Genomic DNA, 18,209 nt, shown 5'->3' on the forward strand with positions numbered 1-18,209 from the left:
TTGTTTATGAAGTACGATTCAGTGAAGAGAGTAGCAAGAATCAGAACTATTTTGGAAGGGCACCACACATAAACAAGAATATATCTTGTTCAGGCACCAATTTGTAAAGGGTCTTACTTCTTATTCTATTCACTCTGGAAACCATACTAAATAGATCCAAATAATGTGTTTCTAGTGTTAATCCCCAATTACTTTTTTATGTGGTATTGATAAAACTTGCAGTCAATATGGTTAAGGAAGTCTATGACATTTTTTTCTTTGTTTTGAAACTGCACTGACAATTCACTCTCAACTAAATCCCATGCTAATTCTTCTTCAATACACATGCTTGCTGGAAGGTCAGTAGTAGTTCTGACAAATGCAAATGCTATTTTCTTTCTCTGACATTGCTCAGAATCAATCCTTTAAAGTACAGGCCCCTCTGCACTGGCTGTGGAGTCACATTAACTACAGATTAAATTTTAGGACAATAGAGTAGCCTTATCAGCCCCTGGGTAAGTAAGCAATGAGCCTAAGGAAGGGATGCACTATCCTTTTGTAGAAAGACAGGATGGACATAGCAGTCAGTATGATGTTTGGTGTGACTTAGAAGATCCAGGATTTGGGAGTCTACTGCAGTTGGTGGAAAAATTGAGTTTCAAATAGGAGGTAAAAATGTAGCGTACCTCACTCTACAGAGACACCACAGCTCGGCTTCTAAAACAGTCCATGTGTACAGAGTATACTGAACTTTAAACAGAGGGGTAGCATCTCACCAGAAAGGAATCCTTCTGCTAGAACTGTTGACCCTGCTGGGGGAAAAAAAAAAAAAAAAAACCACTCATTGACAAACTCAACTGAGAAACTCCAAGTCTTCCCTGCTGATACCTGGGTGATCAGGGATAGTTACAGGTAACTAAATGACTGAGAAGGAATGGCTCCTAGGCACAGATGCTGTACTGGAGAAGCAAAGAACCATAGAACTACACTTACAGCATCTAGGGGCATGGGTCTGGGTCTTATGTGGGTACTTGTCTCATATTCCCACAACTTTAGCTATTCCATTACCTTCAAATCAGTTTGATTTTATGGCTTCTGTTGCTCTTCTTGACCTTTACTGAGACAGCCCATTCTGGATCAAGGTTGATTTTATTTTCAATTGCATTTTCCCCTTTAAAACGGGGCAGTTCTGCCCACTAAAGCATTGGTCCATGATCATTCTCCTGCTCACAGTCTTGCCAGCTCTGTTATGCTCAATCCTCTTTTCTTTCCCCAAGTCAGACTGACTTGCACTGATACCAATGGTTCTGTTCATCCAGAATTATAGATGGAACAGGATACACCGTCTAAGAATAGATTTATATACTCAGTTCACTTTCCAGAGGATTAAGAATTCTTTGACTTTTGATGAATCACTGAATTCTACCCCAGAAAGCCAATATTGCACTGTATGTTAACTAAGTCAAATTTAAAAAAAAGAAAAACAAGAATTCTTTGACTTCTTCAGCTTTATTATTTCAATCTTTTATTAAATTAGCCCTTCATTCATTCACTCATCAATAAACATTTATTGAGGGTACATTATGTGCCCACACACTAGTTTAGGACTGAAGATACAATGGTGAACAAGGCATACAAAGGTCTTGAACATAGTTGCTTAAATTTTAGTGAGGATAAACAGATAATAAACAACTCGAGAATTAAATTATTTCTAACAGCAATAATTGCTATTTGAAAATAACAAATGGTGGGGTTGTAGGATTTAGAATATTAGAGGAGACAATGAAGATCGCTCCAAGGAGGTGAAAATTGAGGGGAAACATGAATGATGAGAAGGAGTTCATCATGTAAAGACCTAGGGGAAGGCTTTACCAAATTGAGAGAATAGCAAGTTTACAGGCCCCAAGGCATGAATATGTTTGGCATGTACTTGGGAAAGAAAGAGGACCATGTGGCTAGAACAGCTTAAGAGAGGGAGACATTGGAAAGAGATGAAGTTGGAGAGTTAAGATCATGAGGTTCTATCAAAGAACTTGGACCTGATTCTAACTGTAAAAAAAAAGATCTTTAAAGAGTTTGGGAGAGAGAAGTAACATTATTGACTTTGGTTTTTAAAAGTGCTCTCTGAATTGTGTAAGACTGTTGAATCACAGACTTGTACCTCTGAAACAAATAATACATTATATGTTAAAAAAAAAAAAAAAAGAAGATAGCAAGAAGGGAGAAATGAAGGGGGGGAAATCGGTGGGGGAGACAAACCATGAGAGACTAAAGACTCTGAGAAACAAACTGAGGGTTCTAGAGGGGAGGGGGTGGGGGGATGGGTTAGCCTGGGGATGGGTATTAAAGAGGGCACGTTACTGAATGGAGCATTGGGTGTTATATGCAAACAATGAATCATGGAACACTACATCAAAGACTAATGATGTAATGTAAGGTGATTAACATAACACAATAAAATTTTTAAAAAAATAATAAATAAATGAATAATGAGAAAGTGCTCTCTGAACTATATATGGAAAGGAATTTATATCAGTCAGGGTCCCAGCAAGAAAAAAAGCCACACTCCAAAGGGTTTAACTGAAGAGAACTTAATGAAGAGAATACTTACAGAGGCACAGGTAGGACTGAGGCAGCCAACAAGTCTTAATGAATTACCTAGGGACTACAACAGAGAGGAGCTGATATTGCCCCAAAGCCTCAAGGTACAAACACAAGGTACCTAAACCATGGAGAGCTGAAGCCAGAGAAGAAAATCACTCTTCAAGAGCCACTGCTAGACTGTGGAAAGGAAGAGGGGCCAAAGTACATACCTTTTCTTTCTCTCTTTGTCCCTCCAATCTTCTACTGGGACGCTCAACTTTTCAGACCCAACCATCGAGGCAAGAGAGTCAATGTCTGTGTATATCTGGGGGTCACAGCAGGGCAACAAAGGGTGGAGAGTGACTATGGAAAGGGGGGTGGAGAACAAACAGGACAGGGTGTGGTGGAGCAGGAGTAAATCCGTAAGAACCAGTTCAGTACATGGCGTGATAACAGGTACCCATAAAATAAAATTAGAACATGGTGTAAAGAAGATTTGTCAATATTAAATACCATTTTCTTAAAATACAAAGGGGCAGAGACATTTATAAATATTGTGCTTAACTAGTTTATAAAGTGACTTCTTTCTACCTAAAGAAAACAGTGCCTATGAAAAATAACCTCAGTATCTTTTGAGATAAATAAAGGAAGAACCAGTTATGTCGAAGTCATAAAATAAAAAATAACAAAAAGCAGTTCATATGGGAAAAATTTACTTTATCTTCTGGGTCCGTTCCCCAGGGTACTCACGCTGGCCTCCCTAGCTCTTAAATAAATACTCTCCCAGGTAGAAATATGAATGATAAATGATTGCGGGCAGACATTAAAACTGTGCATCCATGAGAAGCAAACATTAACTGCAAGAAGAATGTTCTCATAACCACAGTGCGAGACCCAGTTTTTCTCCCACTTTTGTGATATCTTAGGGCTTTCTCCACTCTTCACTATCTTCTGAGGTCTCCTTCTGGGATATTAAGCCATAAGAAACTTAAAATAATAAATGACTTTTGTTAAAACAGAAGGAAAAAAATCAGAAAATCTTTCAGCATAATAATATACCAGATTTATGAGAAGAAGACAATCTTAGCAATATTAAGAAAGGCTGAAAAGGGGGACAGAACATCCTTTAGGATAATAATGATTGGGAATCTTGTTAATGGAGGAACCAATCTTAGAAGGAGAAACATTTGTTGTATGTAAGTGATGAACCACTGAATTCTACCCCTGAAACCAGTATTGCACTGTATATTCTAACTAGAATTTAAATAAAATCTGAAAAAAAAAGAACTATACAAAAATCAGAAATATATTAATCTTGTCAGAGGAAAAAAAAAAAAGAGAAACATTTGCTTACCTTGATGCTTTGCTCTATTTTCCTTATCCCTCTTTACTTGTGCACAAGATCTAAGCCCTTTCTACCACTCCCACCCCAGAAAGTAAGATAAAAACAAATGCTGGCAACCCTCAGTTTGTCTTTCTCTGTTTGACTTATTTCACTCAACATAATACCCTCCAGTTCCATCCACGTCGTTGCAAATGGCAAGATCTCATTCCTTTTGATGGCTGCATAATATTCCATTGTGTATATATACCACATCTTCTTTATCCAGTCATCTGTCGATGGACATCTAGACACTGGGGACGGTATGTGCTCTGGTAAGCGCTGTGAATTGTGCAAGACTGTTGAATCTCAGATCTGTACCTCTGAAACAAATAATGCAATATATGTTAAGAAAAAAAAAAAGAAGAAGAAGAAGGTAGCAGGAGGGGAAGAATGAAGCGGGGGAAATCGGAGGGGTAGATGGACCACGAGAGACGATAGACTCTGAAAAACAAACTGAGGGTTCTAGAGGGGAGGGGGGGGTGGGAGGATGGGTTAGCCTGGTGGTGGGTATTGAGGAGGGCACATTCTGCATGGAGCACTGGGTGTTATGCACAAACAATGAATCATGGAACACTTCATCTAAAACTAATGATGTAATGTATGGGGATTAACATAAGAATAAAAAAAAGAATGCTGGTGGCCTGGGTAGTGGAGAAAAGAACATAAGGATGGGGAACAGCCTGAGGGCTAAGAGGCAAAATACACTTCTATTTCTGTCCATAAGAGAGAAAGGTGGTCTGGAATTACCCTCCAGGCCACTAGAAAACTGGAAAAAAAAATACAAGAAACAACTATTTTCAGTTACTGGACAACAGTCAGCACAACCATTTATGACTCTTGAGAAATGGAAACATTGGGTGGGGAACTAGATGAACCTTATCATCACTGAAGTGATACAGGGAAGAAGAACCCAAAGGGAGTGCAACAGTCTCACTGTGTTGAGCAAACACAGATCGGAGTTCAGGGAGGCCAGACTTGCTAGAATTTGCAAAGAAACATACCTCGGAGTATAAAATCACATACAGAAAGAGCTTCAGAAATCTGTGTAAGGTTCACCTTGAGTCTCCAACAAAATAGCAATCTGCCTGTTTATAAGGTGAATTCTCATGAGGGCAGACAAGAAAAATTTCTAAGGAAAAAAGCAACCACCAGAGAGTTGAAAGAGGTATAGTTCCTGGAGTTGAGAACCATTCAGGAAGAGTTTGCATTCCCTCCAGCCAGAATGGAGAGACTTGGCCAAATACACAAAGCATTCAGTAGACTGTACGAGGGCCATGCCTTAAAGGTGGAAATAAATTTAGTTCTAGAAGAGAAGCTACTCTGTATCCACCCAAGATAAAAGAACTTAAAAACAAGCCATGAAATGATCAAACTAATCCACATGTGACTTAACTTTCTTCAGAAAAAATTCAAAACTCATTAAATTAACAAAAATATCCAGCACTCATCAACATAAAATCAGAGGTCTGGCAAACATTAAAAAGAAGTTAGATATGCAAAGAAGCAAGAAAACCTGACAAATGACCAGAAGAAGCAGTCAATAGAAACTTCCAGAAATAACAGAGGCAGAATTAGAAGATTGAGAGCTTAAAATGATATCACGCATTTGCTCCAAATAGTCAAGGATGCAAAGGGACAAAATAAACATAATGAAAAAAATGAAAGACATATAAGAGAACCATATGGAACATCTAGAAATTAAAATTATAATACTTAAAAGTCTACTAAAGTCTACTAAAAGCAATTAACAGTAGTTTAAGCACTATAGAAGAAAATTCAGTGAAATTGGGCCATAGCAATAAAACCTATCCAAATGAAACACAAAAATAAAAAAAGACTAAAAAAGATCAACAGAACCTCAGTGACCTATAGAATAATATAAAGTAGTTTAACATGGATATGACCGGAGTCTAAAGGGTGAGCAGAAAAAATCATTTGTATAGTAAATGGACCGATGTTTTCCAAATTTGATGAATTCTATCAATAAACAGATCCAAAAAGCTCAATGATGCCCAAACAAAATGAACATAAAGAAAACAACACAAAAGCATATTATAATCAAACTGCTGAAAACAAGCATCAAAGAGAACATTTTAAAGCATTCACAGGAAAAAAAAACACATGTACACAGAAGAACAAAGACAAGAATGTCTACAGACATCCTGTTGGAAACTAAGCAAGTATGGGACGATGCAGAGAGAAGAAAACTATCAATAGGCAAGCTATATTCAGTGAAAATGTCCTTGGGGGAAAAAAGGAAAAATTTAAATTTAATCAGAAAAACTAAAGCTAAGGGAATCTAATGAATAAACGACTAGTAGAAGTAAGATGGAACCCTGAAAATATTGAATCAATCCAAAATAAGGCAGGAAAAATGTAAACAAACAGAGAAAACACATACCCGAATGGTAGATTTAAATTCAATCATCAGTAATTACATTATATGTAAATAGTCTAAATATTTTAATTATCAGACAGAGATTGTCAGACCAGATTATAAAATAGGATTCAACTTTATACTGTTTTCCAGGCACCTATTTTCAAGATAAGACAAAGACAGGTTAAAATTTAAAGGATGGAAGAAAGACATGACATAAAAATATTAATCATAACGAAGTAGGAGTGGCTATACAATACCTGACAAAGTGAACATTATAATGTTATCATGAAATACTTTTATATATAAGTACACATGGAACATTCATCAAGGTAGACCAAATGTCATGCCATAAAAACTAGTTTCAACAAATTTAAGAGGATTAAAAGCATATCACTTATACTACTTTATTGCAAACAAATAAAATTAGAAATTAGTAACAGAAAAAACATCTAGAAAATCCCCAAATATTTGGAAATTAAACTTTTAAGCAACATATTGGTAAAAGAAGAAATCACAAGAGAAGTAAGAAAATGTTTTAAAATAAATGACAATAAAAAACTGGCATACTGGAATCTGGGGGGATGTAGCTAAAACTGCTTAGGGAAGAATTTATAGCTTTAATTGATTGTATTAGAAAAGATCTCAAGGGGCGCCTGGGTGGCTCAGTCATTAAGCATCTGCCTTCGGCTCAGGTCATGATCCCAGGGTCCTGGGATGGAGCCCCACATCGGGCTCCCTGCTCCGCGGGAAGCCTGCTTCTCCCTCTCCCACTCCCCCTGCTTGTGTTCCTGCTCTCTCTGTGTCTCTCTCTGTTAAATAAATAAATAAAATCTTAAAAAAAAAGAAAAGATCTCAAATGAATGGCCTAACCATCAGCCTTAAGATGTAAGCTAGAAAAATAAGAACAAGAACACATTATACCCAAAGTAAGTAGAAAGATGAAAAGAATAAATAATAGAAATCAGGAAAAATAGAAAAGTAAAAAGCAAACAGAGAAAATCAACGAAACCAAAAGAAAATAGCTTGAAAAAAAATCAATGAAATTGATAAACTTCTGGCTGAAACTGATTAAGGGAAAAAAGAACAAATTACCAAATTCAAGAATGAAACAGAGGACATCATTATAAATTCTGCACACATTGAAAGGATAAAAAGAGAATATCACCAAAAAATTTTGGCAAAATACTGACAACTTCGATAAAATAGGCAAATTTCTTAGAAGACACAAATCACCAAAACTGCCTTAAGAAGCAATCGAAAATCTTGATAACCCTAAGTCTACTAAAGAACTTAATATATAATTTGATATATAATCTATATTAATATATATTACAGAATTCTTCACATAAAGAAAACTCAAGGCCCAATCGCTGCACTAGTGAATTCTTTTAAACATACAGAAACTTAATACCAATCTTATATGTACTTTTTCAGCAAATAGAATTAACTCCCAAGTTGACTGTCTTTGCAGAGAATGTACACATAGGTATGCAGTTAGTTCTTTCTGATCCTGCGAGTGATAGGGCCGGGCTCCCTCCGGGGCTGCCCATAAGCCATCAGCCTCCTGTGGGTGTGTTGCCTGCCCCTGGTTTGGCACAACCACACACGCCAGTGTTGTGTCTTCTGCGGTGGCACTGCTGTTAACATGTGGTGCTGTGGGTCTCATATACTTTTTTTATGCATCCTTTCCTGAAATGTCAAGTCCAATCTTGTGGCTGTTGCTGCCACTGTGGGAGTTCGCTACTAATCACGAAGCTGGTGCACACTGGAAGCTTCTACCCAGTGTGGTTTCCCATAGTGGAGGCCTCTCCTAGTCCAAACAAGGAAGAGAGCCCCATGAGGGCAGGAGTGCCCCAGGCCTTGGAGCAGACAGGGATGGGGGCATGGGGGCTGGGGACCTAGAGCTGCTAGTACCAAGTGTGATTCCCATTACCTGTTTTCTCTATTACAATAAAGCAGAGTCTGACATACACACACAAAAAAAGAACTGATGATCTTAAGAGACCGGAATAAGCCTAATGCTTAATAGTGAAAGACTAAATGCTTCCCCACTAAATTCAGGAAGAAAGTGAGAATGTCCACTACCTCTTCTACTCAAATTTTTTTGGTGGTTCTAGTGCAAAAGGCAAGAAATAAAAAAGATATACAATTTTGAAAGAAAAGCAAAACTCTTTGCAGAAAACATAATCATGTCCATTTCTTAGATTCCTAAGGAATCCATTTAAAGAAAGCTACTAGAACCAATAATGTAGCTTAGCATGATCAAAGGGTACAATGTTAACATACACTGTTAGTTTCAACTGCATTTCTATATACCAGCAACAAGCAATTGGAAATTGCTTGTTTCAACTGCATTTCTATATACCAGCAACAAGCAATTGGAAATTGAAATTTAAAAGCAATAGCATTCATAGTAGAATCAGAAACATGAAATGCTGAGGAATAAATTCAATAAAATATGTGCAAGAACTGTTTAATGAAAACAACAGAACATTGCTAAAAGAAATGAAAGAAGATCAGAAGAAATAGAGACATGTACTATGTTTCTGGATTGGAAGAATCAATATTATTTAGGTAACAATTCTTTCCAAATTGATCTTGAACAGTGTAATGGTCTTGCCTTCCTGCAGTATGTCTCTGCCACCCAAATGACCTTTCTAAGAATTATAGGTTTGATCATCTAATTCATCCACTTAAAAAAATATTTTATGGCTCCCCAGGGCTTACAGGCTAAAGCCTAAATTCCTTAGGCAATGGCCCTCATTCCTTTTTGTTTCTCCACCTCTAGCATCATGTCTGGTACATAGTAGGTACCTAAATAGTGTTTTAATGAATCATTGTCTGATGATCTACTGATTGGATGAAAGAGAAGAGGGTTTTGTTCAAGGATGAAAAACCCAAAACAGGTTGAATTTCAGAAGTGAATAGAACACTTTCGTTAAGTTTGGGTAAAATAAATATGCAAAAAGACATTTCACAACAGGAAGAATTATTAAACATTTTTATCCTGGCTCCCTTTTCCTTCTGGCATTGCTTCTAATCTAAAGCAGCTCTGAGGAAATTGTCTTTGACCACAAGCCCACAAACTATTTCTAGTTTCCCATAATAAATCCAAGAGAGAAAATCTTATAATATGTCATCTATAGCCTCATCCTACCTCAATCTTCAAATCCACCCCCACCCGCCTTTCCCTCTCTCTTCTACACTAGACAAATTTCCCCAGGGAAGAATTAAGATATTTATAGCAACCAAATAAAGAACTCTGCACCGGAAAGTCTGGCTGGCCCAGGGAAGTTTGCCTGCTTCCTTTCCACCATCCACACAGAGTACTGATAGCATGCCCACCTCTCAGTCCTCAAGAATGAGCTGCTACCCTTTCGAGAGCCTGATTTTCCTGCATTGTCTTTGAACTGTAAGTTTGGGTGTATGCATGTTCCTTTAGAAACATTTTCACAGATCCCCAAAATCACACAGGCATAATTCTTCTAGATACAAGAGTTTGGGAACCCCACAAAAACCTGTTTCCTTTCAGTATCTGGATAGAAATACATTTGTGCTATATTCTTTTAAATATTTAAAGTGCATTTTCAAACAAAGTCTAAAAAACAGAAAACTCGGCAGAATATAACAGCAAAGCTAAAATGAAGGCAGTAAACACCTGGGAGATTTCCAGAAGTTCCTGTTTCAGCTAGGACAGGCAGAGGAGGCTGGCAAAATGGACATGGGACAAAGCTTGCCCTCTGGAACAGCTTGTCTCCTCCCTTCTGTATCCTGATGCCCTGTCCTCATGCTGCTTTCTGTCTCCCACCCTCCTAGGCTGCTTTCAGGAAATGATCTCATATTGCTTCACACTGAAACTGTACCTTAATGTGTACGAAGAACTAATGAATTTCCTCTCCTCAGGATTTGCCTTTTATCAGAAGTCAAAGGTCTTCCCAACACCACTTTGGATTAAACCAAAAGGAATTATTTTTATGCAATAAGCAAGCCAGAAGGGAGAGGGAGCAGACATTACTTCCTGTAGGAAAGAATTAGAGAATGCAAAGCTGATGGGAAATATTCTCAGCCAACACTGAGGAAAGTATTCAGGGCCATGTTAGCAAAGGCCAAGGAGTCATCAAATGTCCTACTGAAGATGAAGCCGGACTTTATCAACTTAAACTCACACATTCTGAGAGAAACTAACACATTAAGTGACAGAGTTGGTACAGAGTCCCAACTTCCTTTCACTTCACTGTCTGCTAAGACCCCAAGATCTTTTGCTGTCACACCCCCAAACCATTGATGTCTAGCCCTTCTCCTTGAATGTGAAGATACCTGTTTTCTTCTTCCCACGTTAGCATTCCTTTGCTCCCTGCTTTAAATTTTTCCTTTTGTCCTTTCACCTCAGCTTGTCAAGTGTCCTAAATCCTATTATTATTTCCTGAATTATTACCTCTTCATCCAGCTTAATGCCACCAACCAAGTCCTAAAGGGAGGGAGAAACCCTTCCGGAGTGTTAACTGCATTCCATAAATCTAGTAGTACTACAAGGAAAACTACAGCAAGTACAACCTAGTTTCCAGGGCCCGGGGTTTTAGAAATTATTTTGGCAGCTACCACCATGTTTCCTACTTAGTAAATGGTGTTAACCTTGCACCACTCTTTCCTCCTTACCACAGGGGTGAACTCCCGGCAAGAAATGGCCTGGCTGGGTCTCGGTGCTACTGAAAGCTTGTTACCTCTGCCTTCCTCTAGTGCCCCACGCCCAGAGGAGATAAAATGATAAGTGAAGAGAAGTAAAGCAGAATCCGTTTCTAGTCACAAGAGTGATCGTTCAGTAATTCCCTCCTTCAGTCAGGTGAGGAGTGTTAAAGTTAAGTGATGGACATGGAAAAATGTATATATCAAGAATATTTCGAGGAAGTTCATAAGGCCTTCTAAAATCCCAGAGTAGCATCTTCATTTGTGAACAAAGGCTGAACTTGGGTGGAGGGAGACGTGTGGAAAGGCCCAGCAAGCACCTGGGCTGCATCACAGCAAGGACTCAAGACTCCTGGTGAGGAAAGCAGAAGGAATGGGACTCATCTGCTTTCAGACGAAGCCCTATCTTGAGAACATTTGCTCTGTTGTCATGAAAGTGAGCATCAATTACACACGCCCAGCTTAAAGAAAACATTTCTATATCAGCATAAAAAAGCAATGCTGAGAAGCTCACAAGAGCCTGTTCTTTAGATAACCCCTGACCCAGCTCCCATGGCCCCGCCTTCTACTTCCCCGGGGTTACCTACACAAAACTGAGTCACCACGAGGCCCAGTCATGCTAACAGGTGCTAGGATCCAAAAATAATTGGAAAACATCTGTTCTCAAGGTCTCCTTTTATTCCACCCTAAGCTCTCCACAAAAAGTAATCTCTCTAGAATGCATCCCAGAAGGCATCTTAAAATTCTTGGCTCCTCTCCTCCATCCTTGCCAGACCTCTTCCACCAAGCCTTTTCCAGGGTGAATCCAGCTGGCCTCTCGATTCTCCACCTTTCGCATTTACTCATTTCCTCCCCACACTCAGCAGAAGGTACAGGCTGTGGTCTAGTCCGAAGCTTCCCAACTGACACATAGGTGACAAACTTGTCCTGGTTTGCCTGAGAATTCCCCAGTTGTAGCACTGAAAACTTCACATCTTAGAAAACTCCTAAGTTTCGTATAAACCAAGATGATTCTTTTTCTAATGCTGTAAGAGGACAGAGTCAAGATATTGATCCCCTCAGGTCTAGAGGCAGCAGGGCAGAACCTGGAGTTGCTGAAGTTCCTAGACCCATAACTTCCAGCCACAGGGGGCCTCATCCATTTAGCCAAATGGCCTATACAAAGATCATTATTTTCTATGTGCACCATGAAAAGTTTATGAATCATTGATCTAGGCAACTCCTTTTTAGTACATTTAATTGGAGGGGGTGGGTGGAGAACATCACAAATGAATAGTTTTCTTTTTTGCCCAGTGTCCATAGTCAGAGTGTACAGATTGAAAAAGAGACTCTGAGAGGCACAGCCCAAGGTTTCTCCTCCTCTCTCGGGCTGGGGTTTTGGCAGAGTGCCACACCATCACCATCTCACTCTGGGAGGCATCAGGAGAGGGCACAGCCCGGCAGGAGCCTCTCCACAGCAGGCACCATGGAAGAGAACATGGTTTGGAGCGCAAGTTGGGGGCCAGATGAAGCATGAGGAAGCATCAAAGGCCCTTGGTGCGACAGGGGAAAGGATCACGATAATTTTGATACTCATCGAATGCCTTGTGTGTGACAGTGCTGCACTAAGAGCTCCACACTAAACTCTGTCTCATAGATATGGGAAACTAAGACCCACAGAGATGATATTACTTGCCAACGTCACTCAGTAAGTCAAGGAAGGGGCTCAAATCAAATGCCAGTCTTTCTGCCATGGAAACCCACGCTCTTGTCAGCTCTACTGTAGAGATATTGGCAGCATCCACAGATGTAACCGGCAGTCACATTGGATCTCAACTGCCCAAGAATGAGAGAACTCCTTTGCATCTCACAACTGGGATGCAAACAAGACCAGATCTGCTGTAGTCTCTTCTCAAAACATCAATTAAAGTGACTATATTAAAACATAGAGTAAATTATACCTTCTTGCTGCTCAAAACCATCTCACTGTCAGGGAAAACCCCAGTACTCAAAATGGACTCCCAAGTCCTGGTCTGTCTCATTTCTCTAACTTCACCTCCAACTTCTCTTGCCCTCACTTACCTCCACTTCTGCAGCTGGGACTCCTTGCTGTCCCTTAGGCATGCTAAATCCACCTCCATCTCAGGGCCCTTGCACATGAGGTTTCTTCTGACCGGACCATACTTCCCATAGTCATCCACATCCCTCACTTTTGTTAGATCTCTGCTCCACATCAGCTTCTCATTGAGGCCTTCCTGACCACCCTATATAAAACGGCAAATCCTTAATGTTCACCACCTGGCACCCTTTATCTTCTCTCCCTGTTTTATTTTTCTTCTTATCAATATTCAATATACTTTGTATTTTACTTGTTTATTATATGTCTCCCCTCTCTAGAATGGTAAACACGATGAAGATGTGCATTTTTTATTCTTTGGTCAGTTTTGTTCACTACCTAGCATTTGGAATGATAAATATGTGTTGAATGAAGAATGTTGGTATTCTTTTCTTCCCACAAAAAAATCCTCCTTCCCTTAGATGACTCTATGTACCCGAATTGGCCACAGAAGGTTCTAGGTGAAGTTAATGACATTGGACTCGTAAGATGAGAAATAACTGCCTGAGGTTTCTATTGATTTTGTCTTAGCTGTGGGATGAGGGATATTACATTTCCTGAGCAAAAAGGGGCCTTAAAAAGAAATTGAGAATTAAGGAAGAAGTTGTTTCTTGGTTGAAACAATCCTTCTACTTATCTCTGCTTTTAATCGTGTTTTGTGGGGTACTTTACCTTCTCTTGAAACTATTCTTGGATCAGGCTTTTTCTCCGTTGTGAATGTAATCACCTCAACCATCAGTGAGAACCTAAGTAAGAAAAATATTCATATTTTTGTTAGAAAATTCCCAGAATGATTTTATGGCCAAATAAGTAATTAGATTTTTCTGGGTTTGATGCTATTTCTCAGGATAGAAAATACAGAATTACATCATTAAGTTCATTTGCTTTGTACAGCATCCAGCATAGTGAGATAGACACCCATTTATAATTTCATGGATTTTTTTCTGTAGTGATTACTAGGTATTTATTATATTTAATATTTGATGGTATGTTGGAACCATGGTAAATCCAAGAAATATAATTCTTTCTAGCTAGGAAATTATAATCTTAAATGAAAGGGAAACTAATAACAAAAAATAATATATGTTTAAGTATTAAATAAGTTTGTTAGAAGTGTTCATTTTACAAAAAAAAATTACTTTTTATCATTCATTCTCCCATTTCTTTGAAAGTTAAACTTTTCTCTTTTAATAATTCATTTTGTCCGTCAAATAGGATGTAGTATGTAGTATCAACTAATTAATGATCATGAAGTGCTTTTTATTTTTTATTTATTTTTTTTTAAGATTGTTTATTTATTTATTTATTTGACAGAGAGAGACACAGCGAGAGAGGGAACACAGGCAGGGGGAGTGGGAGAGGGAGAAGCAGGCTTCCCGCCGAGCAGGGAGCCCGATGCGGGGCTGGATCGCAGGACCCTGGGATCATGACCTGAGCCGAAGGCAGACGCTTAACGACTGAGCCACCCAGGCGCCCCCATGAAGTCCTTTTTAAATGCTGACTGAATGAATGTTTACCCTTGTGATGGTTAAAGGTGAAATTCAATGACTCCATAGCCCATGTATTAGTGGTTAGAGACCAAGTCCATAGACTATTGGTTATTAATTCAAACTGTTCTTCAACTTTAATTCATACAAGTTCTATTAACAAAGATACTTATTTGAGAAGAATTATACAGTAGCACATTTGCATTAATTAAACCTATCTAATTTGGTCACAAAGGGACTCAAAATTCATTAAATCCCAATAAAACTGTTTTTTTTTTTTTAAGTCAAGGGACTCTTTCTCCAAGTTTAAGATAAATTGTTTTAAACAGAGATGTTTTAGAAGGATTTGTAAAGACAGCTTCAAATTACTCATCCACAACTGTTTATGCCAGCATTTATCTAAAATAATTTTTATTGCCAATTCAGGTTTTTCTCTACCTTTGCAACAACATGTTTCTTTGTCAACAACTCCTGTCACTCAGTGGATAGAATACAAACTAAATTTTAATAATATCAAAAGGAAAATAACATTAGGATGGTGGGACACCAAAAAAAAAAAAATGGTTTGCCTCCAAATCAACTATAAATTTGTTTAGATTATCTACACTGTTTCTCTGCTTTATAAATCTTATCATTAAATATTCACGTAATGAAGGATTTCCCTTAATTAGTATTCACAGAGCTAGAGACTTAATCTGCAAGGACAAGAGGAGTGGCAGGGTAGTGGTGAGGGTACATAGAGCCTTGGAATCAAACTCTCTCCCGAACTCTTGTGAGAACTTTAAAAGACTTTAACACTTCTGGACCTTAATATGAACTTAATAATAACTTATCCACAAAATGTGTATGAGGATTCAATCAACTAGCTACAAACTAAATGTTTGTGCCCCTTGCAACACCCCCCCCCCCACCAATTTATGTATTAAATCCTAACTCCCAAGATGCCTGAGTGGCTCAGTCAGTTAAGCATCTGCCTTCGGCTCAGATCATGTTCCCGGGGTCCTGGGATCGAGTACCACATGGGGCTCCTTGCTCAGCAGGGAGCCTGCTTCTCCCTCTGCCTGCTGCTCCACCCTGCTTGTGTGCGCGCTCTCTCTCTTTAATCTTTAAGATTAAAAAAAAATCTTAAAAAAAAAAATAAATATTAACTCCCAATGTGATGGTCTTTGGAGGTAGGCCCTTTGGGAGGTGATTAGGTCATGCGGGTGGAGCCCTCATGAGTGGGATAGGTGCCCTTGTAAAGAGATCCCAGAGAGCTTCCTTGTCCCCAAGGTCGTGAGGACACAGTGAAAAGCTGAAAGGGTAGTTGTCTATGAGCCAGGAAGCAGGCTCTCACCAGACACCAAACCTGCCAGCACTTTCGTCTTGTACTTCTCATCTTCCGTAACTCTAAGAAGTAGATTTGCGGTGTCCATAATCCACCCAGTCTATGGCGTTCTATTTTAGGAGTCTGAACAGACTAAGATAGAAATTGGTCCTGAGAAGTGGGTACTGCTGTAACAAATATCTAAAACCATGGATGTAGCTGTGGACCTGAATAAGAGGCAGAGGTTGAAAGAGTTTTGAGATGCATGTTGGAAAAATCTAACATTGCCTTGCACGAACAATAAAACCAATGCTGGTGAGAGATCAGAAAGAAGAGAAGAGAGCTATAGAGAGAGCCTCCATCTTCTTAGAGAGTCCCAAAGCAAACCTGAACAGGACATTGGTAGAAATGTGAACCATCATAGGGGTGGAGCCACTAGAACTCTGGGGGTACAACCCCTGCCTGGCAAAGCTGTGGGGGCAGGGCTGCTGCCTCAGTGCATCCAGAAGGCAGGACTCCCCCCAACCCCATTGTGCCTGTAAGGTAGGACCTGGACTTCAGTGGGCCTGAACATTGAGCTAAAGGATTATTCTCAAGCCTTACATCCTGAGGTAAAAGATAGTCATTGACGGAAGAAGACCAAAGGAAAAGTATTTCATCTAGTGAAATTTCTAGGAGTACAAGAAAGCCAGGAATTTCCACATGACCAAAGGTTTATGAAAGATGCAGCAATGATGAATCAGTACCAGGTAACATAATCAGGCTGTATGCAGGAGAAAAGAAAAAGTAACCATCACGCAATCTCTCTAGACAGCACCATGGGCCCCCATTTACAAAGTCAGATCGGGATGATGGTTTAAAAGTCAAAACCATTAGATATGAGTAATCTGCCACTGTCATTCCAGGGAGTCCAGCAAGCTGTGGTGCTGTTGTCTACTAGTCCCTCTTTCTTGGACTTACTGTGCTTAGGGTCACCTGGAATTATTGTCACAGTGTAGTTTCTGAGTCAGTAGATTTGAGGTGGATAGAGCTTCCACATTTCTAACAAATGCTCAAGTAATGTCTGCAAACCAAATTCTGAGGAGCCAGGTTATAAACCTGGGAATATTAGGAATAATTGGGGCATCACTGCAGGGGCTGGAAGCCAAGAGACACCTGGGAATCTATACGCAAAGTTTCAGAATCATTTCTCTTCGTCCTGGCTGCCAGTTACCCCTCAGCTAGTGTGCTGGATAAACAAGTCCTGTAGATTAGAATAACTGATTCTTCAATCTTTATAAAACAGATTTAGAAAAGTGGGAAAAATTAAAAGACTAATCCTATATAAATAAAATCCAGTTTCAGAATAAAATGCTCACTCATACAGGGTAAACAGCTCCTTCAAGGCTAAATGCTTCCCTAAATTGAACTTCCTTTTTTTAATCTCACATGTCCCTCCTGTCCTTGAAACTGCTTTGCCTCAAGGGAGTATTTGATTTCATAGGAGTGCATCACATTTTATGATCCTTGATTTGATCTGAAGTTAAGCTAAATGTTTAAATGTGTCATAAAAATTTAAATTAGACCCTCAAATTTTGTGTGTACACGGGAGTAAAATATTCAGGCTGTTAACAGTAATTGATCCTGAATAGATGTGAAGATTATAGGGAATTTAAATGTTCTTTTTCATATACTTATATGTATTCCAAATTCTCTATATACATAGAAACAAGTGTATAGTTATTGTATATGCAAGTAATTTCTCTGACCAAGCCATATAGCCATCATCAGATTTTGGTGTGTCCTGAGATCCAGAAATTAAGCAATATTAATTGGCTTCTACTATGCTTTAGACACAACACTAGAAACAGAATAGACACACACAGTCCCCATTCTTGAAGATCTTGCAGTTCAGTCAGTGCTATTAAGTATCAGGAAAAGGATACTTTTTGAGGAAAATATGGGAAAATGCTATGTCAGTCAGGGCCGCTCAAAGAAGTCTTGGAGAACAAATCAGAGTCTGCCAAACAGAAAAGCAAGGAGAGGACATTCCAGCTAAGGGAAGAGCATGAAAGACACCTTCACTGCCTAATTTTTCAGTCAGTCTGATTTTAAAGCACATTATCCTCATTAACTGTTAGTCCATGTCAAATCTCTGAGGGTTATTTCTGTGAACAGTAAATTTGGTTGATTAGATTTTGGTGTTAATGAGAGCCTCATGTTAATTTGATGGCTTGCCAAAAGAATGTGCACAGAGAAACTAGAGTGAAGAACCCTAAACGACTTTAATCCTAAACCATCAGGGCATTCTGAGACAGGTAGTCCCAGGGATT

Source organism: Neomonachus schauinslandi, chromosome 2 (genome assembly GCF_002201575.2).
Source record: "Neomonachus schauinslandi chromosome 2, ASM220157v2, whole genome shotgun sequence".
Classification (NCBI taxonomy): Eukaryota; Metazoa; Chordata; class Mammalia; order Carnivora; family Phocidae; genus Neomonachus; species Neomonachus schauinslandi.